At 38.8% G+C, this 22,356-nt stretch overlaps 1 pseudogene; it reads left to right on the top strand.

Annotated features, from left to right (window-relative positions):
* Nucleotides 1–206: 206 nt before the first annotated feature.
* LOC144220756 (U2 spliceosomal RNA) lies at nt 207–328 on the top strand (annotated as a pseudogene).
* Nucleotides 329–22,356: the final 22,028 nt, after the last annotated feature.

Below are 22,356 nucleotides of genomic sequence, written 5' to 3'. Positions count from 1 at the left end.
GACTACTGGCTCTAACTCACTCTCCCTTTTATTTTATATTTCCTTCTTGCTCTACTCCAAGTGTAGATTCACTTAGATTCTAATAAAATCTGCCTGACTGACTTGCTGTTAGTATATGAACCAATAGACAAAATGTGAATCCTAAGGTAAGAGTTTTAATTTATATTTGATATTTTATTGAAATAAAATTTTAAAAACCAACTCTGATCGTTTCTTGGCCTTTTGGCTAAGATCAAGTGTAGTATCTGTTCTTATCAGTTTAAAAATGAGCTCTGATTGCTTTTTTAACATGATGTCTCCATACGTAAATTAGGAAGAGACAGCCTAAGGTTTTGCCAGGGGGCACATTGTCTTGGGTGCAAAATTTTAAATAAGAAACGTATGATGTCACGGCTTTTGTTAACCAACATCTATACCCCAGCACTACTGCTCTACACATCAGCTTTTTTCAGTGACCATGGGATTAGCTTATCCTTGGCCTGAACCAGCTCCTTGGCAAACAATGGAGCTGTGTGGGTATGAACAGAGTTGGAAAACCAAGGGCAGGATCATGGTGTCAGTTGGCCTAGAACTTCTGTGCATAGGGCTTGGGGTGGGGTCCTCTCCACTTGTCCTTCATGGATTAATGGCCACGTATTATGCTATCTACCACACGCTTTCCTGCGAAATGGTAGTTTTTTCTCTGAAATGAAAGTATGAGGCTTTTCCTATCTTTTCCTCAGAATAGAAAGAAGCCCTAGAGATGACAGTATGATATCATATCTCAGGGCTTCCCTTTGAAAATATAAATCAGAGCATTCCTTTTCCGAAAACCAAATGAAGTTTTGGAAACTGAAAAGGACGGCACTGTTAAAAGATCAAAAGCTAATCTCTACAACCAAGACCTGATGCTTACATGGTTCCACTCAACATGCAGCTAAAATCATTTATGAAGCTTCTGTAACCTGAGGATGTCAGGCAGCTCAGATATTCAAGAACAATATATGCCTGGGAGGACAGGGGAGCTCTGGCCAAGAGAAAGCACTTGTGACATTGACTCCTCTCTACTATTTTGAAAAAAAAAAGAGATCTGTAAGTGAAGAGTTGCTTCTGTTTGCAAAGCTGTCCCAAATTGTGGATAATTGATGTTTTCTTAAGAAAATAACGATGGAGAAAGACCAAATCCCCCTCACTATGAAGCTGGACATCGCTCACAGAAAGAGAAGGGAAGTGAAAGTGAATAGTGATCGGGGTCCAAAAACCAAAGGCTTCTCTCTTGCAGCAGCAAATTTAATAGTGGGCATGGGATGCACAGGGGCAGGAAGAAGACAGTGAGGACGGGGGTGGGAGGATGGATGTGAACCCTTGTTAATTCCAGTTCTGAGACTGGTTATAGGACGGTGACTTATTTTAGGACTGAGGAAGAAAGGTGGGAAAGGAGAGTTGTGCTTGAGGGCACAGGAGTATAAGGCACGGAAATAGAGATATTTATCGAGACGTTAATGAATTCCTATATTGGGAAACATTCTATCCATTTTTGTTCTTCCAAAAAAAAAAAAAAAAAGTAAGCAGTTGCCAAGGATAGGGTGTCAAGCAGATTTCCTATAAAAAGCTTTCCCAATAAATTATGTACTTGGTAAGAGGAATTGGATTTTACATGCCATGGCCTTACTTCACAGTTTTACAGATTTCTTTAATCCTGACTATATTTTCCCTGGTTTTATATGAGCTGCTGACACTGGGTACTAGTGGTGGCTGGTGAAATTGTACTTTTTCCAGGGTTTTAATTCTAGGAATGGTAGCTGGAGAGGGAGGATTGGAACTGCAAAATGTCTGTGGCTGCAAGCTTCTATGATTCCTAGGAAAAATGAACGTGTCTTATAATATTCAAAGTTTCCTTTTCTTCATAACTTTTAAGAACGATCTCATCAAGAAATGTGTTATCACTTTAAATCTTCAGAAGAAATGGAAGCAAATTATGATTATCTGAGAATTCAGGAGAGACCAGTAAAGAAGTTTGGAGAAGCCCCTTCAACATACATTAAGTGTTCTTTGATTAAAGCCATCAGTACTGCCTCCACAGTGCCAGATCTTTCCTAAGATTTCTTGGAAAACTTCTGGATGTCATTCCTGAATTCTAAAAAGGTCAGTGATGGAATATGAACTAAAACGGTTTCTAGGTTAGAAATACTGAATATGATGTTTCAGTTAGAAGACACATATGGAAAAGCACAGAAGTGAAATTCACTGCACCTTCATGGTGATTTAGGAATAGTTTTCCAGCAAGGGCTAAATTGTCACCAGAAAGCAAGAGCAAAAATGAGCACCTCAGACTCAGGATCATGCCTGGGTAGTTTACTGGGCTGTAGACCGACATAAGCTGAGGAATCAATTGTCAATCTCAATGGCTTCTACGAGAGCTGAGTATTTAAATCAAAACCCCATGTTTAGCACGTGTGAATTTGTCAGGTATTTTGTGAAAAATCTTAAGCACTTGCTACCACAAGTACTCCTCCAGACTGTCTTCCCTGGGACAGTGGAAGGTCAGTGGAATAGAGTTAAGAAACCTCAAATCCAAGTTCATCTCTGTACTCAGTTGATGGGTGATTTTGAACAAGTCATTTCCATTTGCTCCTCCTCCTCTTCCCTGTCTGTAAAAGAAGAGAAGTGTCATGTGTATTACCTGAATTCCTTCTAATCCTAATGTTACATGGCTGAAGATAATGGGTTTATTTTGAATTTAAGATCAATATAGTTCCAACTTCCCTAGGAATTAAAGTTAAAGAGTCTTTGGAAATTAAAACTATAAAGAACCTGAGAAGTCGTCAAGCTCACACCCCTCATCCTACTCATAAAGCAACTGACCACTTGTGTTTGTTGGCTTTACTCCCAGGGGTCAGTGAAAATATTTGGTTGTTGCAAGTAAGTAGCAATGAAACTCCCTTTGAATGTGAAAAATCCAGTTTCACGTTCTCTCACACAGGAATAATGTCATTTCACTGTCAGAAAAAAATACAAGTTCGAATTATAGTAGAAATAAAATACCCATCTCAAACAAAGATGGAGCTTTCAACATCATACAATTAAATATCCCTACATCTGTCCCAAAGGTGACACTTGGAAAGAAGCTACACAGTGTATCAGCTATGAGGCTTATTTACGGCACAGTCCTAGGGTCTGGACCCAGTTGGTAGAGGAATATCTACAGTAAAAACAAAAGTACCTGAACCTTCCCATATGTTTAAGGAGAACTCTGGAGCCCCAAACCAGGAGATGTGGGGACAGAAAGAAGATACAAAGCAAATAGGATCAAAACAGAAAGTATTAGATCATTACTAGAAGGAGCAAAGGGCCTAAGCTTTTCTTTTCATTAGGAGCCAGCCCAATGGGCCATGTACAGATCAGCTTTAAAATTCAAGGTCAAGGCAGGCGAGAATGATTATGGTAGATGGCTTCCACCCCAAAGTATTCATTTGTTTTTATTATCATCCTTTTAGAAAGTAATTGTCATAACTAGGTACTGCGTTGTGATATTGTCTTTGAATCTTTTAGTGGCAGATAAGTTTGCAGATGCCTGTGCCTTGTCTCGCTATCTGAAATATTAGCTCTTTGAGGATCTTATTCATTAATGTATTCCCACAGATATAGGCCTTTTATAAAGTAGGTGCTCTGTAAAGGTTTGGTTCATTCCATTGCTATCAAACACTCTGTTCAGTTGAAAGTTATATCATCAGGCATTTTATTATATTATTAATGAAAGTTATTTCACAAAGTATGCATTTTATATACTTTTCTAAGGGGTAATAAGTCTCTACAGGGGTATTGTGGACTTGACAGTTCCAGAGATCTCCAGGTAGGGAACATGGGGTAATCTGAACTTATCTGCATTTATGTATTTAATAGTTAGCTTAAAAATGTTGGGTATTCAGATGAAGAGAAAACCTGTCCATCTTTGCTCATTAACATAATTTTGTGGAATTTGTGGTTCATTTATTTGAATGGCCTCCTGAATTTTATTTACATGACCAACGTATATAGCCACCTCCATACACACAAGACTACTATTTCATTTATGTCCTTAAACTTCTTTGAATAATTATGCAGAGAAGAGACTCATTCTGGACTGACAAATTCTTTTACTATTCAGAATGTGGGGAATCTCAGAGCAATTGCTTGTCCTACTCAAGACCCACTGAATAGTTATCTGATCTGCATAAAAGAGAAAGATGTATCCTCTTCTCCTTCAGTAAGATTGCCCCTCCAATTACCCATTCACTTAGCCTTCAAAAACCCTTTGCTCAATATCTATTACATGGAAGATATAAAGAAATGAATTAGACATACAGAAAGAAGCTGGGAAAAGAATCCTCTGATTTCAAGGCGTTTATATCCTAGAGATTAGATAGATAAACACATGATCATATTTCCCATGCTTTCCTCTACTTGATATCCCCCACTTATACAAGCCTGAGTGCTAGTAGGCACTTAGAAATCATTCACTACCTGAGTGAACCAATAAATGTAATTATAAGAGTTGGAAATAGTGGATCCATATTTGGTCAATAAGCCACTATAGGATATATTTCTGAGATTTGAAGGAGGCATCTTTTAGATACAATAAAATCACACGCTGAATGGTATCCATATATTCCTGTGTTTATGAAATATGGAGTTTGTTTTCTCAAGAATGGTTTCATAATCATGTAGAATCAATCCAAGTGGATGTAATAGGAATCCCTAGCACTTGAAATTAAGATAGGAGAGGTTGACCAAGCAGATTCACTTCTAAGAGGAATCCTGCCAAAGAAGAACCCTGCGTGGGTAGGTAGATCATGGTGTTTACCCAGCCGGCCCTCACCTCCTTATTTAGCTGTGTGCTAAGCATGTCCTATGCTCTCTTCATAGAACTGAAAGCATTTGACATCTCTTGTGTGTCCTGTCCCTAGCACATAAGATCACAGTGATACAGAAGGGGAGCTCAAGGCGTGAGTACTTGCCTTTCAATCATCCAAACTCTCCATCTACCCTGTATGACTGTCCCTGGGTGGTTTCCCCATGCTGCACTATGTGAGAATGTTAAAAAAAGAAAAAGAAAAAAAAGCAGGCTTTGCTGAGGGTACCGACAATCCATGAAACGACCGTGCGGGCTGCTAATTCTGTAACAGTACCCGTTTTGCAGGAAAGGTGGTGAGACATTGACAACCTGCTAATATAATACAGTGTAGGACTCAGGAAGCCCGGCCTTCCCCCATAGTTTCTCTCAACAGAAGAACAGAAGGGCCAGGTGACAGCAGAGGTAGAAATCAAGCTGCTGAGCCAGCACCAAGTCCAAGCAAAAGGGATTCTCCAGCTTATTTAGGCTTTAAAACATTCCTGAGCTGAATGTAACCCAGTTAATCTTTCCATCAGGCTTAGTTCTGCACTTCAAGATAAAAGTGTCACTCATAAGTCAGCAGGCACTGGGGTCTGGCGAGAAGCCAGATAACACTTCTGCGAAACACTGGTTCCAAGCTTTGCCATCTACTGCATCCCCCCACTTTCTAGACCAAGCCTGGGAGGTTTGAGTAATTCACAGCTGAACCGAATACAATTCATTCAGAGGATGCACTGTGTCTCTTGACTTGGTAATGGAGTAGTCATGGAGAGACAGACCACGGACATTAGCGTTTCATTGGAATAAACATACCCTGGGTCGTTCTTATCCTGCATCATGGAAGCAAAGACCACACTACTCTCAAGAGACAAAACCAGAACTGTGAGACCACAGCACTCCCAGAGATGCCGTGCCACTTCCCTCCGCAACTTCCAGGCTCCCAAGCGTCCGTGTTGTACTGGGTTTTCTTCTCCCACTCGGTGTCCCATGAGATGTCCATCACTGGAGCAATCATTGCCAACTTTTTAACCCCAAGGAGTTGAACTGGCAGAGACCATGTGAGTGTTTATTTTTGAAATGTGATTTGACACAGATGTCATCAATGGTTTCTCTACCTCATCGTTCTTCTAAATCGTTAAAAATTTTAAACCTATGCCTTGGTGCGAATATTTTTAACTTGCTTCCTTGACTGTGTAGTGTATGTCAGGAAGTGTCTATTTATATATATGCGTGTATAACTGTGTGTGTGTATGTGTGTGTATATTATATATAATACATATGTAAATCATGTATATTTATTTATATATAATATATAAGTTACATTATATAAAAATATATTTATACAATATAAATATGCATATATACATATAAATAATATATACAAAATTATATATTTACAATATATAAATTATTTATATTAAATACATTTTATATATGTATATACTTATTATTTCTATTAATATAATATAAATTAATTTAAACTTTATTTATAATAAATAATCTATTATATTACATATTTAATATAAATAATACATATTATAAATATATAATTTATGTACATATTATAAATATAAATAATTGTGTATATGCTATGTTATATATAATATTTGTATATAAATATATAACTTATGTGTATACAAATATATATCACTCCTTTGGAGATATATATATGTGTATATAGATAGATATGTCTATAGATATATACACATATAGATATGTGTATAGATATACACAGATATAGTTAGACAGATGATAGATAGATAGAATGATAGGAAGATAGATAGATATCACTTCAAAGGACTTCTGAATGTATTTTATAGGTAATGAAACTAAATTTCAGGAAGGTAAACTTGTCTAGGATTATAAAAGTAGTTGGTAGCAGAGCTAAATTATGAGTCCATGATTGTCTATCAGTAGAGCTGGACTTTATTTATTTATTTATTTTTGATACCTATGCTGGCTTGTTTTTTCCCCATGAGGCAAGATAAAGGAAACATGACATCTTGACCGTGTTGGCCTGCAGAGAGAGTACAGAAAGAAACATGCTAAGAACATGGCAGAAATGTTTAGAACAAGAAAATCTCAAGATAAATTTAGCCTAAAGTACAACTTTGAGTGGACATGGTCTACTGAGTGGAGCAAATCTGCTTTTGAACTATTATGGGGGAAGTAGGTGTGTTTCCGTAAGATTAGTGTGGGACCTAGACTCCAAGTGTGCTCTTAAAGGTGTATATTTTAGAAGCAGCCTCTAATTATTTACCCACTCTTGTGGATTTAAAATACATATACATATATTTATGTATGCCTAGGACCCATCTCTGCTTTTATCAAATCCCTTTTACTTGGACAAATCTCCTAACTAGTTTTCCTGAGCTAATTATATTCCTTGCAAACCGTTTGCAACTAACACCAAGGAGATTTTCTAAAACATGAATCATACTGTGCAGTGGCTCTGTTTAGAAACCTTTGAAAGTTCTGGATAACCCGAAGGAAAATTACCAAACTCCTTAGCATAACACACTGCACTTGGCAGTCATGCTGACTTTCTTGTGATGCCACAAATGTTCAGGATGCTGTGCTCTGCCGCAAGCACTCCCGCTGCCTGTGCACCGTCCCCGCACCGATCTGCCTCAGCTTGCATGATGCTTCGTTAGGAATCCCTGAATGGTGAAAACAGAAACTGCGAATGCTATCCATCTGGAACATCACCTTCCATCTCGGGGAATCCTACTTTCTGAGGGCCATTGTTTGAGAGGTTAGAGAAACATTTCCCATAGAAACTAGTTGATGGAACTGAGGAGATTAAGCAGCAAAAAAAGTTAAAATTAAAGACAAGAAAACTGACAAAGAAATATCATAGGAAGAAGCAGGCTATTGAGGAGGTTTGTTGAGTATGGCCCAGGAGTCAGAACTAGGATCTGGGGTGTCAGTAGTATAAAGTCAGATTTAACATATTTTTAGAAAAGCCTTTCTTGAGATTAAAGATTTACAACATTATAACCGATACTCCTGTAGAAAAATCTGGGCTCCAGGTTTCAAGAGAAGGCTAGATGATGTCATAGAAGAGATCACTACAGAAGTTGGGAAAACAAATGCTCAGCTTTTCTCAAGGCTTTGACCATCAGGGATGACACAGAGGAATGGGACAGTAGTGGAGTGGAGAGGAAGCCAGCTAACCTATTGGAGGCTACAAACTCCTATTAACTCCTCCATATATGGGGTCACTAATGAATTTAACCACAGCACACAGCCTCCACATAAGCCCTGAGGATATTACTTTCTCCAATCTTATAACTGTTTAAAAATATATATTATTAACAAGAATTCCATCACCTCTACTCTCCGATATTTGTGGGTAAGGAATTTACAAGCAACATTACTGGGGACATGCATGGATATTTGGGTATACAGACACATTCAACAGAGAAACTTTTTCGTATAAAGGTATATTTTAATGTTGGTGTATAAATTTGTGCATAATTCACCCTCTAGTATTCAGCATGGTTATTATTATATTAATTTAGGTTAGAACACAGTGATGGTTAAAGACTTTAATATTACCTTGTAAAAAAGTAGTTTGTATACCTTAGTATCATAATCCATTCTTGTTCCCAGTTTACTGGTGGGATGCACTGCAGGTAATTGTTATTAATGGTAGGTAAAGTCTGAAAATTGTGAATGATATAATTTTAGAACACTAGAAATCAGATACAAGATTATTCCCTACAGGATATAATTCTCACTCACTTGTCTAGAATATGCGTTCTTAAAGAGAGAAAAACGGGTAGAGTACTCAGGAAATTGCACAGAATCTGTGGTGCATCCCATGGAAGTGTGTGATACATGTCTTCTCTTATGTGTGTTGTGACTGAGAAGTTAAGAACTCTCTTCTGAAACACTGAGTATGAAGTAACACACTGTTCACCTGTTATCCTGCAACTCTACATTTGCGTGACCTTTAAACTACACGTGATAGACACAGGAGCAGACACTGGTATATGCTTTTAAGGTAAATCTTTCCATTCTCAATTTGACATAATGGTAGCTAAATAGAACACATGATGTATATCAAAAGCACAAAAACAATGCATTGACTTTTGGAAGAAACGATAAAACACCTATCATTCTGGTGCATGTGCACACATGAGTAACCTGACTATACCAGTTGTCCAAAAAGATAGAACTTCAGATGTAACGACAGCTTATTGTCAAATTTCAGCAGAAATAGGAAGATGATTATATGTTTGTTTGTAGTATTATTAGGTTATTCAATGCCTTTGTTCATTAAGTTAACAACGATATTGTGAGGACTAATATTCCTCTGCACAAAAACAAAAAATAAGCACTACTCTCTAAGAAAGCAAGAGACAGGTGCAAGATTATGTTAGAGAGGCAAGTAGGGACTAGACTAAAATCTCAACACCCATATTATAATTTATCTTTCTCCTAAACTCATTCATTGAAACATTGAAATATTTTAAGCAGGGTTTACCATAATAACATTTTCATTTCAAAAATATACCGTGGACATAGTTAAGAATAGATGTGGGTTATTAGTTTAGGAAACTTTTACAGAAGTCTAAGCAACAGATGCTAGAATAGGCCGGTGGAAATAGAGAAATGTGGGTGAAATGAAAATACATTTAGGAGATAAGGCTGAGGATCCCTAGTAAAGCACCAGTGATGTGGAGGATCAAAGAGAAGGAGGGCTTGAGGATTACTCTTAAGTGTCTGGTTTGCACAACTTGGGGGGAACAGCAAATGAAGGAGCTGGAGAACAGAATGAAAGGACCAGGTTTAGGCGAAAAGATAATTGATTGGGTTTCAGATATATAGAGCTTAGGATGTCTTTAAGACCTTCAAGAAGAGATGTAAAATAGTTATTAACATATATTGTGGAGCTCAAAGGAGAGGTCTGAGTTGTAGATAAGTATCAAGTTCCACTGTTCCATTTGTCTATTTTTACCCCAGGCCCAGGCTCATTCTGTTCTGATCACTATGGCTTTTATAGGAAGCCCTGATATCAGATACTTTAGGTACCTCAATATGGGTCTCTTATTAAAAATATCTTTCAACATTCTAGATGCTTTTCATACTTATATGAATTTTAGAATCACGTCCTCAATATCTTCAAATAAAGATCACCTGGCTGGGATTTTGGCTGAGGTTGCATTGAATGTACAGCTCAACTTGAGGAAAATTTACATCTTCCAATTTGAATCTTTCAATTCAGTATAATGTTATATCTTGTCATTTACTCATGTCTTCTTTCTTTTGGCAATGATTTGTAGCTTTCAGTGTAGAGGTCTTACACATATTTTGTTAAATTTATACCTAAGTATTTCATGTTTTTTTTAATGTTAAGTTTTTTTAACATTTATTTATTATTGAGAGACAGAAAGAGACAGAGCATGAGTATGGGAAGGGTAGAGAGAGGGGGAGACACAGAATCTGAAGCAGGTTCCAGGCCCTGAACTGTCAGCACAGAGTTCGACACGGAGCTCTAACTCACAAACTGTGAGATCATGACCTGAGCCGAAGTTGGAAGCTTAACTGATTGAGCCACCCAGTCACCCCATTAATGTTTTTGGTACTACTTAAAATTTTTAATTTCCCAATTGTTTTTCTAGTGTACATAATTAAAACTATTTTTACATGTTGCTTCTGTATCCTCAGATGTGGTTTATTTGTTTGAGTAGGGTGGGGCTTTTTTTGGGTAGATTCTTTGAAATATTTAAAGATCATATTTTCTGTGAAAGAAACACAGTAAGTTTATTTATGCTAAAATAGAAACCTAAGATATGGATTTTTGAGTGTTGGGGATCACATGAACTGGTGGGAATCAATGAATTTAATGGTATGGTACAAAATTTAGTTGATGTACAGGACAGAAAAAAGGATATGAGAACTCGTGATTTTGGAGATAGTGCAGCTATTAGTGGTGACATTGGGTCACAATGTGATAGGGTAGCTTCTTCTCCATCTTTACGTGACAGCCAAATGGTAAGAAAGAAGAAAAAAATCAGTCATCTCCTTCGTAGTGTTGTGCATATATATTTACATATTCACTTACTAAGCATTATGTACATTCAATTATTTATTCATTTTTTCAGCAAACATTCCTGGATGTCACTCAGGATTAAGCAAAAATATATAAAACAATTCAGATAAAGTTTAGCCTGTGCCTAAGATAAAAGCCTAGGAAGGAAATTAATCTTAGAAGAAGACATTAAAACTAAGCAGAATAGAACTTTGGGAGTGAAAGTAAGATGTCCTAGTTAACACAGTTGATGATTTTTAACAGAAATATTCTAGATACAAATACTTTGCTACATTTATAAACTTTTATATCCTTAGGCAGTCATCAAATTGCATCCTATTGAGGAAAATAAACCAGTCCATCCACCTATTTCTCTGTCAATGCCTCATAAAATAGCTGGTTTATATTTCAGGCATAAGACAAAACAAAAGTCCACAGAGTATTTTCCTTCCCAATGGGTTCCAGAAATTTACAAGTTATATTCTTTGGAATTGCCTCTCATATTATCAAAGGATTGCAGTTAACCAAGCATAAGCCAGAAAGGTGATATTACTTAGTGAGTCAGATGGAATGGATTCCAATCCTGGCTCTGTATCTGAATTGCTCAGTAACCTTGGGCAAGATGCTAAATAAAGGAAAGAAATAGGATACAGATTCAAGAGATATGGAGAGAAAATGGAAAGGAATAGGGGCTGTCTGGCTAAAGAGAGAGAAGAGTCAAAAGTGATTTCTTGGTTCAGGTTGAAGGATGTGAGAATATTGGCACCATAAATAGACATAGAAGAAGAAGGTCTTAAGGGAAGTGACTAATATCAATTTAAGATATGCAGAACTTGAACTCCAGGTGAAACTCCATGTTGAGCTTCTAGGTGGAGCTTTCTAGCAGAAATTAAATAGCTTGACATCCAATACTGGAGATCAAAAGAAAGACATTTATACATTTTATTCAACCAACAACAATTAAATACTTAATTTTCCAGTTACTGCCCTGGTTGCTAGAGATTCAGAAATAAAAAACTAAGTGACTTCCCTCAAGGAGCTTACCTCAGTGGAACCAAAATTCATAGGACAGTTAGATCATGAAATCCTAAGTGCTCAGTTATTGGGGCTAAGGTAGAGGTAGGGACACAGTGCTGTGCAGATGCTTGTCTAGGAAGCAGGAGGTAAGTAATCACATTAGGCCTCTAGAGGAACTGAACTAAGTCTTAAAGGAAGAGTAGGGGTTTGTGGTCAGAGAAGCTGAGGAAGACCTTGCAGCCAGTGGAGGCAGGGTATGTAGAAATACAGAAGTTTTCACCAGTAGGATAGATTGAAAAACCTCAGGAGTGCATACATAATTTCCAGTAATAACGCATTCCTCATTTTATTCCTACATCATTGTCTATTCCTTCTTATTATCCTTTTTACCTTCTTCTCTGCTCAGCCCCTAAATGATAGCACTCTTTCCTGGGATGCTTCTCTCTTGTGTCTATATTCTCTCCCTAAGCGACCACATCTATGGCTTCACATATTATTTTCATGCCAATGATTCTTCTCTGAGCTCCTGACTCATAATCCTTTGACATCTCCACCTTATAACACTCACCCAGAAAAAAAAAATTGTCCACTCAATTTCTGTATGTTTTTCTCAAACCTGCTCCAAGTACTTCTTCTCTATTAACAGCAATATTACCCACTGATTATCAGACCAAAAACTTAGAAGCCATCTATTATTCTTCCCTTTCCTTCACCTCCTACATCAGATCAATCAGAGAATACTCAATTTTATTTCTAAAATATCCTCAAAAATAATCTGATATTCTCCATCTTCATTACTAGCACTTTAGTCCTAGCTACCAACTTCTCTCACTTGAACTATTGCAACAGCTTCCAGAATGATTTTTTATTTTCTTGTTCTAGTACAGTAATTTTCCCATTTAACTGTGACCTAGGGGAATTTTCCCATTTAACTGTGAAATAGGGGAGTTTCAGAGGCAGTGAAAAAACTTGACCATAAGGATTTTAGAAGTGAGTAACAAAGACTTAATTTGCTCATTTATTCATTTACTCATTCTTTTAATTTGACATAAACCTAGGGATTCTTTGAGAAAGACGGCAAAGTAATAGTAGAAAGGGAAAAAAATAAAGATGCAAGAGAATCATGCACAGAACTAAAAATCTAAAGCATTGAAGAGAAGCAGGATAGCACAGAAGTTGGGAAAATAGAATCTGAAGGTAGATTATTTTGTTCATATTCTAGCAATATGACATTGGGCAAATTATTAAACTTGCTGAGACTCAATTTTCTTATAAGTGACATGGAGATGACATGTGGTCATTGTAGATAGTGAATGAGCGTCATGCATAAAGGCTTAGAACAGAGCCTGGTGTAAAGGAAGCACCCAGCAAATTTTTGACACTCTTCAAAATTAATTGGTGGATATATGAAAATGTTTTGAGGTGAACAAAAGTAGACCTTCAATCTCCTTTGTAAAGTAAAAGTCATGGTCATTTGTAAGGAGTTAAATGGAGGTCTTGGAGACTGAATAATAAATAATAATAATAATATATTACCCTTTATTGATGTGTAAGGCATAATGCTAAGTACCTTACATACAGTTATTTTTGTCTTTCTAATAACCCTGTGAGGTCAATACCAACATTACTCCCACTTATAGATTGTGAAATGAAGGTTTAAGGAGGTAAAATAATTCATCCAGGTTCACATAGATAAAAACTCAGGATTTGAATTAGGTCTACCACATTTTGTGCTCTAAACTGCTGCATTATGTTGCCTGTCAATTCCTTATTCTACAGATTTGAACAGAAATGCTCCCATTAATATTAAAATTGCTGCCCTTTCAATAAAAGCAGAATAGAACACTATTTTATACTGCATATGTTGATATTCCCTCTTTATTGAAATATACTTCATACAACTAATAAAATAAAAACCATCTGACTGTCTTCCAGAATTCTTTTTGAATCTGATTTAGTCTTCCACAGAGCTGAAGACAAACTGAAATTTGACAGAGCAGAAGACAAAATCAGCCACTACTGAACTGTTCCAATGCTGGTGGCTCACAGAAAAATCTGTCCAGGGACAACAATCCCAAGAAGATGACAATCGAGTTAAGCATTTTTATAGGGAGTTCTAAAATCAAAACTGTGTTTTCAAAAGTTTCTTTCATCCCTAAAGCATGTTCTAAATATTTGCTATTCAGGCTTCTGTAATAGACCTACCATGCCTTTGCACACAATACACAAAAATAACCCTAGACTGACCTGGAGGGTCTGGGCCTGGTGAGTGATAAATCTGTTAGCCCCAATTTGGAGAGCAAAGTATTTTCTAGAGGTCACAGCACTAGCCATTCAAACAGGACTACAAATGCTTTCAGAGGTGCCCCCTAGTAAAATCATGACGAGTGCTTTGATCTTGGGGTCTCTTTCTTTTTGTAACATGTCCGAATACCTAGGATTAAGAGGCAGGCAGAAGTCAGAGAGAAATTAAACAAACAGTGGAGAGTGACCAGCCAGGGTGGCTTCTAGTACTGAGGTCATGTCTTTGCCTCTTTACTTGCACATCAAGGTGAAAAGTGCATCCTGAGCTCCAGCCAAATATGGTATATAAACAAACATGAAAGAAGGATTAACTCTCTTCCCTGAGACTAATGGGGACCCCCAAAATCAATAGCTGATTTGTGACAACGAGACTAAGTCAATATTGGGACAAAAGATACTAGCTATATCCAACTCACCCTTAATCTCGGGTAAACTTGTAGTAAATTCAACATTATTCATTTCCCTGGCTGCAATTCTCCCTGCCTCAGAAGAAATACTGATGTGGGAGGCACACACAAAAGCCACCACTTGTTTCTTCTAATCAGATCCCTTTCTTCTCCGACTCATGACAGATTGCTGTTTGCAGACTGGTTTTGTCCTAAATCTAGTTCAGCCAGCAAGAGCTCTGCATGGAGAGAGAACGCAGCCAACTAGCTGCTCTCTGCTCTGCCTGCGCCCCGCATTCCTGATACAGTCAGACATCCATCAAGAGCGGGGTCTTCCCTAAGGGAAAAGACTCCCCTTCATCCAGAAGCTCAGAACCCCGGGAGACATGTGAGACATCTCTAGGTATTAGGAGTGATGCTTTCACAGAATTTCCTCAAGATTTTAATCTGCATCACAGATTCAAGAACCCCTTAGGCATCAAAGTTTTTTATGAGTTTGAGGTGGAGAGTGGCTAAGTCCCATGACCCAACGTTTCCACTCCTGAGGTTCACATGATATATGAATCCCAGACCTGCCTCTCTAATATACATATATTCAGATTCTTTTGGTTTACTGGCCAACCTATGCACAGAGAATTTTCCAAAAGCTACCTAAGGAAAAAGTGTTAAACTCTCAGGCATGCTCACTATCACCACCCACATTTTGCAGATGAGAAAAGTGCCTGAGAGCACAGGATGAATGAAAGGTAAATCCAGCACACCCAGGGATTCTGACTCGGGTCAGCAAACCTAACAATCAAGCTCTACTGTTACATGACCTTAGTGTGCATTTTTATCAGTCTGAACCTAGGCTCTCTTATCAATAAAAAGCATGTTTTAATACATATCTGGCAGTGTCATTAATGATCCATCAATAGGAAATGTATGTCAGATACTTAGTAATGGCTTGGAACATAGGGATCAACAAATGGCCAATTTGTCTGTATCATTTTCTTTGATAAAGGAACAGGAAATATATGTAGCACTGATTCTCTGGGCCACTTCTTGGCACTGCTTATTTCCTCATAGATTTTTCCATCTAGGTTCTTCTTCAAAATGAGATTTTAAAAAAAATTTATATTTTCACTGACATGCTATTTCCTTCGATTTGGGCTATTCCTTAGGAACATGTACCCACCACGTGAATGCTTCATCATTAGGAAAGGAGTCCACCATTCCTCTCTCTTTCTAATGGCTTCAGGTTTTTCACTTATGTGAGAATCTAACTCTTAGCATTTTGATGAAAACTAAAGAGCTAGTAGTCCAGAAATTCACCTATGAGCGCAGCTTCCTGGATCTGCACTACACCCACAGTGCTGAGTAGAGGGAACACTGAGAGTGCTTGATGAGAGTCAAGTTCAGAGTTAGACATTCTGGCCTCTAAACTGTCCCTTTGTCTTACATGTTAGCAAACTATCCCACGAAGGGAAATGAACTTGCTCAAGATTTGCAATACATCAGTGGACAGCCTGCTGTATGTTGTGATGGCTAGGGTGCCAGAAAAACCTCCCTTTATCCTCACAACTAGTAATAATAAAATATTGAAACGTGGAGTGCTTGTTATTTTCTGGTAATTGACTACACATAATTCAAAAGGTACTACATGTTCTTTAAGGTGCACAAATTTTGGCCTAGTGCTGAAGGGCTCATTGTTAAAGTCACTATGTGGCTAGAAGCTGAGGCAGAGACTGAGTGTTACTATCATAGACTGGACTGTTGAGATACAAGAATAAATCTGATGTTTTATCAAAAGTAAATGTTACTACAACTTTATCTTCAACATTTTATGCTCAAAGTTCAAAAAGTTAGTACAGTGTAGGAAAAATCATTTTTTAGTTTCAGTTGACAAATACTCTGGCATTCACAACACTGTATAATTGAAACAATAAAGAGATGCTCATGTTCAGCCAAGGTCGATGGAGGAGCAAGGCAGTTTGGGGTAGGCAGTGCTGAAGTTCATGTTGTTACCAAGTTGTTGAGTTTTCCCTGAAGCCCCTGAAAATGCAACTGATTGAAGTAAATCATGATCTTTTCTTCGTTTTCCCTGAATATACAGTCATTGATGCCATCTCGTAAACCAAAAGCTTTGAACTTCCTTGAAGAAGATACTTTCAAGATGAAGAATACTTGAAGAATATTTTCAGAAACAAGGCTGAGGTCGATAGTCTAACTGATCATCACACACACTTAAACAAAATCTCATTTAATCCTTCAACAACCTTTTGAGTATGTACCATACCTCTGTTTTACCGGGAGAAATTACGGGTTACAAAGATTAAATGACCTAACTTATTAGCAGTTAAATAGGATTTTAACCCAAGCTGTCTCAGGGCTATGTACAGAGCTAAATAATGCCCTAAATAAACAGACAGCAACTTTCTTAGATGCCTGCTATGCATCTGAACTGATGTATAAATAAATTCATTATTTCTACACAATGTGAAGTAGCTGTTCCTTATACTTACTTTACAAATGGTCTGGGACTTACCTAATAACTAGTCAGTGGTGCAACCAGGATTTGAACCCAACTACCTAATTCCTAAATATTGGCTACTACCCACTGCATGATGGCCCTGTTTCTCACCATTTTTTCCACTACTTGGGATTCTCTCAACAATATTCAGTGACTATTAGGGAGCTCTGACTGTATGCCAGGTTGCTGGTAAGGTCTAAGATCTAACATTCTGAAAAGAAGTCACGAAATTTATTCCACAGGGAGAATTTGATTTGCACTCAAGAGAAAAGATACACAGGGAGGCAGCATACTTTGAAAAAAAAAAAAAAGTACAGAAACGGTAGATTTGGATGCAGCATAATGAAATGAAAAAAAAGCTGGGAATGAAAGCAGCTGCTTTGTTCCTTGTCATCTTGTCCAGGGTTTCTCCAGTGCGAGTGACACTAGATTAGAAGACAGAAAGACCAGCTTCATGATGGTAGCTGCCAGCCTGCCAACCTCTTTACCACGTGCCCTGTCCCCACACTTTCCCCGTGGGAGAGGCCAAAAGGCATCAATACAACACGAGTTTGTTTCTGGGAATAGGCTAGAGCTAATCCCTTCCTGGGGATGTTTGTTTTTACTGAAATACTTTCCCCTACTTCAGTTAGCCTGTCCCGCATAATGCGAGTCAATCTGACAGTTTAAACCAACAGAAATGTTACTTTTTTTCCCTCTAAAGTGTAGGTTAAATGCAACGTTTAACATAATGAGCCCAAGGGGGTAAAAGTTCACAGTAAAGATGAATACTCCTTTAAAAAAATTAGACCCAATTAATGATTAGATGGTATAAGTTTGCAAACAATGAAAGGGGAAGCAGTGTTTCTTCCTCTTCTTTTGTTAATTAAAATCACAAAATCTATTGTTTTGTTTTAAAGCCGGAATACTGATAGATTTCATATATTATGGTTATTTTATGAAAGGAAAAATATAAAACTATTTTATTAACCATGATTCCCCCATATTTACTGTAAGGTAAACAGCAGCTCTAGGTAACAGCTCTTTTTCTTCTAAATTACTACTTCCCCTTGCTCCCTGGAGACCCAACTAACTCCAGTTTGACAAAGATTGATCCTCAGTCATGACTGGGGAAGGCGCGCTTCTCACAATACACTCCTCACTTTGCAGTTGATGGTGCTTGCGTTCCAAATCCTACCCAAACCGCTTGGGGTTCATACTTTCTCACTTTTCCCAACAATCAAAACTTGTTTCTTAAGAGTGTTCCTGCTAACACTGCTTGTTAAGATGAGTTCCTGAATATTGCCTTTTTCTTAGCAACAGCAAGCTGAGGATTTGAGTCTAAATGAATCAGAAACATATGGCATGCATTTCTCTTAATAATAAACTGGGTTTTTATAATTAAAGGAGAACAGTGCTACAGGCAAAGTGTGCTTTGAGAAGCTATTGAACGGGGAATGTTGAGTGGGATTGAGGATGGTCCACGGATCCAAAAGAAAGGCCCGCTTGGCCTTGAAGTTTGTAATCTTGGGCTACTAGGGAAGACATCATGCCCTTAATGGAAATTCCTAAGAGAATATTCCATTGGCACTCTTTCTCTTTATTCATTATATTTTCTGTTTCATTGCCTACTCCCTCCTACCCCTCTCCCCCACCTACCACTTTTGGTTCCTTTTACTAAGATCTTCCTTCTTATTAAAGTTAATACACTACATTTGTTTAGAAACCTCTATATATGCTAAGACCTACACGAAATGAAGGTAGATGCTCAATTACTGAGTGTGTAACCAAAGCCTAGACCTGGGATCATATTTAATTAAACCTCATTTTTAAGCAATCCTAATGTCGATCTCACTGAAAATCCATGGGGGGCTTGATGTTGACTTAAAGGGTTATCATCATCTCTCCTTATCAATACTGTGTGTTCAGTGTGTTTACGTGAGGGAAAGAGAAGACAGGATTTGAGACAGCTGGGTCCCAAACTGTCAACTACAATCTGCCTTGGACAAGTCACTTTATTTTCCTGAATCTCAGGTTATAACATCCACAAAGTGGGATTGAAACTATTGCCGTATTAGAGGCCTATGGAAAGAATGCAATAATAGATTAACAATTGCTCTGTAAGTTGTTTTCAAATTAATTCTGAATACATTGTTTTTTACCTCCTGTCTTTAAATATTTAAAAGCTTCTCTTAGACATTTTCCATTTGTTAATGTCTTTATATTTTCCCCTAAATTCACCATACCATATGGAAACATTATTTTTCCTCAAACAGAGAGAAATGGGATGAACCAAGTATCCACTTGGCATACTGTAGCCAAAATTGCTAAAAGGCATTCTTTTAAGAATTCCACCTTTTTCAAGCTTTGGCTCTTCTGAAAGTAAACTATCCAGCCAGTTCCTAGAAATAGCCATGTAAAGTGACTCTGGGACAAAATTATTACCTAAACCAGAGTTGGACACCTCAGCCTTCAGTTCTCTAATTTGTCACCTTGTCTTTTGAAATCAGACTCAGATCCCCTAGAAAGGACATAATCTTCAATTTACCAAGAGTCTCCCGTGAGTCCTGCACTTGGATGTAGGCCACCTTGTATGTGCTAACTCATTTAATTTATCTCCACTCAGCATACGTTAGGTAAGTAGGAGTTGAATCACCTCCCACACCCCTACCCCCACCCCCTACCCCATGAAACCAGGGATTCTGAGAGGGACATGCAGAGCCTCTTGGCCTTAAAACCAAAAATAAATCAAGTCTTACATGGACTGGGAAGCAAGAGCCACAAGGTGGGGCCCTATCTGCTGCCTGGGGACCTGCCTGCTGTCCTTCTGCACAGCTGCTAGAGCTGTTCACTGTTACCCTTCACGTGGCCACTTGCATGGCTTCTGGACAGCACTCAGGGAAGGTCTGGTGCTGAATAGGTCAGGCCCTCTGAGATATAAGCCCATTTCAAGTATTTTAGGCCAAGGGAAGCAAACAGGATGGCAGAGACCAGGGACAGGGGTGTTCCTTTGTGAAGAAGCCCAGCATAGTGCCCTGTAGGAAGCTGTGGGGCAGGCCCTGGAAGTCCAGACTCATCTCTTAGCACCCCTATGTCCTAGCTAAGTGACCTTGTCCCAGTCACCGTTCTGGACTGCATTTTCTTCATTTGTGAAATGGGAATGACAACCCTAGCTCTTCCCACCTCACATGGAAAGAGTAGAGTCTAAATAACAATTAAAAAAAAAAAAACTACCTGTAAACTGCTGACGTGAAGTGTTGAGTCACATAGATGTTATCAATGACCATTTGTGATGTGTCAAGGATGCAGCCATTGCTCTCCTTCCTGGAGTGGTGGATGAGGGACATTTCTAGAGAAAACTCTGCACAGGCTTTCCTCTCCCTGATCCTTTCTAGGACATCACAGTGATAGCCCTGGGCCCTCACTGCCTTCCAGGGCCTCCATCCTTAGCCTCTGCTGAAAGCCTTGTCAGGATGGAGCCGAATGAGAATCTGACAGTCCTCCAGAAACGTCTCTCTAAGGAGCAACAGGGCATTGCCTTTTGTCCAAGCTGGGCTAGGTCCTCACAGGAACAGGGCTCAGCAGAGAGTCGGAGCCATCAGCCGGAGGCACTAGGAGCTGGAGAATGGAAGGGAAATGCAGCCAGGTGTGGTCAAGGCAATGATTGAAGGCATCTCATGGGAAGAACCATGGCTCACCGCAGAGAGAGACTGCAGGAAAGCGCACTTCTGCAAGGTGTATTAGTCAATGCTGTTTGATGCAAATTAAAATGACAAAAGATTTGTCATTGTAATTAGCCAGATTTTAAGATTTGTCATTTCAATTAGCCAAGTTCAAACCCTCCAGGAGGGGATTCCAGAGGGGATACTATGGGCAAGTGGAGGAGAGGGGCAGAATGAGGAGAAAAAGAAGGGGAAAAAGGAGAAAGAACCAATTTGGGAGCAGAACAGAATAAGACAGGAGAGAATAGAGAGGACAATTGATTCCTGGGAGGATGAGGTAATTCTTTTCATATAGAACAGAAGTTAAGCTGTGTCCGTCATTCATAGAAAACAAAGTGTGCTACCACAGACCATTTATTCCCTCCGATTTACTTTCCTCCAGCTTCAGCAATACTTGAAGGACTCGTGAGTTCAATCAAGACTCAATGATCTCAGCCTATGCTCCTCTGAAAACTAATATAGGGAAAAATAAGCATATGTACATATGTCTGTGTTTGTGTTATATGTTGTGTACATGTGCTATTTGTGCACACACGTGCATTGCCTGTGCATGGGCATGTGTATGCATGTGCAGGCTGTTTGCATGTGTGTTTGTGTGCATGCACACTTGTGTTGTTCGTGTGATCGTGTGTGCCTGTGTGTGTGTGCACATGTCTGTGTGCTGGGGCGGCGGCAGAGCTGCTCCCTTCCTGGGGTGTGGGCACATTTTGCTGCAGGATCCTTTTTAGTAGGAAGCCTGAGACAGCAAGCCCAGCTCGGGTTTCATGAGGCTTCATCCTGTCTGAAGGCTGGTCATAGAGCAAAGTCGGGTGTATTTCAGAGGCTGATTAAAGCTCTCACAAATGCCAACTTACATCATTTCAATGACTATTAATTTAAAGAAAATATTTGCCTGGAAATAAAGAAAAACATTGCAAACCATTCCTGTTTTATCACCGAGGGTCCTTACTCTCAGTAGATCCTTTTCTCTGTCAAGAAGCAGGCAAGTCTGACCTGGGCAAAGTTATCAAGGTAGAGCAATTATAGAAACATGGGCCAGATTCTTCCAATTAGGTGAGCGTACACAGACCTTTGCCATAGTGATGGCAAAAAAAAAAAACCCTACTGTTGCGTCCCCCATTCCCACTGTTCAAGTGATAAATGACCCCCAGCCTACTCTCCCCAGAGCTGAGCGAGGCTGGTCTCTGGACAAAGGCCAGGGAAAACATAACAAGATTTATAAGAGCCAAAGGCAGGGTGAAGAAGAGCCGCAGGGCATAGGGGAAAGACCACATGAGAAAATGTGGCACGTTTTAGTAGCTACATGTTACTTTATGATGATGGGGTGGGAGCAGAAGGGAAGGTGGGGGGCTGGCAAAGGATAAGTGGCCACAGTCAAATAGCCTAGAGGATCTGGAAGGCTGGGGGTTTCTCCTCAGTTGGCTCGGCTCTCTGGAAAGAGGGAGTGCTGGCCCTGAAATCCTGGTCTGGCTCCTCCATTCACCCCAGCTCCTTCTAAACAGACACTGGTAAAGGAATGTATTTAAAACTAAGGAGACAAATGG

This window comes from Crocuta crocuta, unplaced genomic scaffold (assembly GCF_008692635.1).
Source record: "Crocuta crocuta isolate KB4526 unplaced genomic scaffold, BGI_CrCroc_1.0 scaffold129, whole genome shotgun sequence".
Taxonomy (NCBI): Eukaryota; Metazoa; Chordata; class Mammalia; order Carnivora; family Hyaenidae; genus Crocuta; species Crocuta crocuta.
This window is presented reverse-complemented; position numbering and strand designations above follow the sequence as displayed.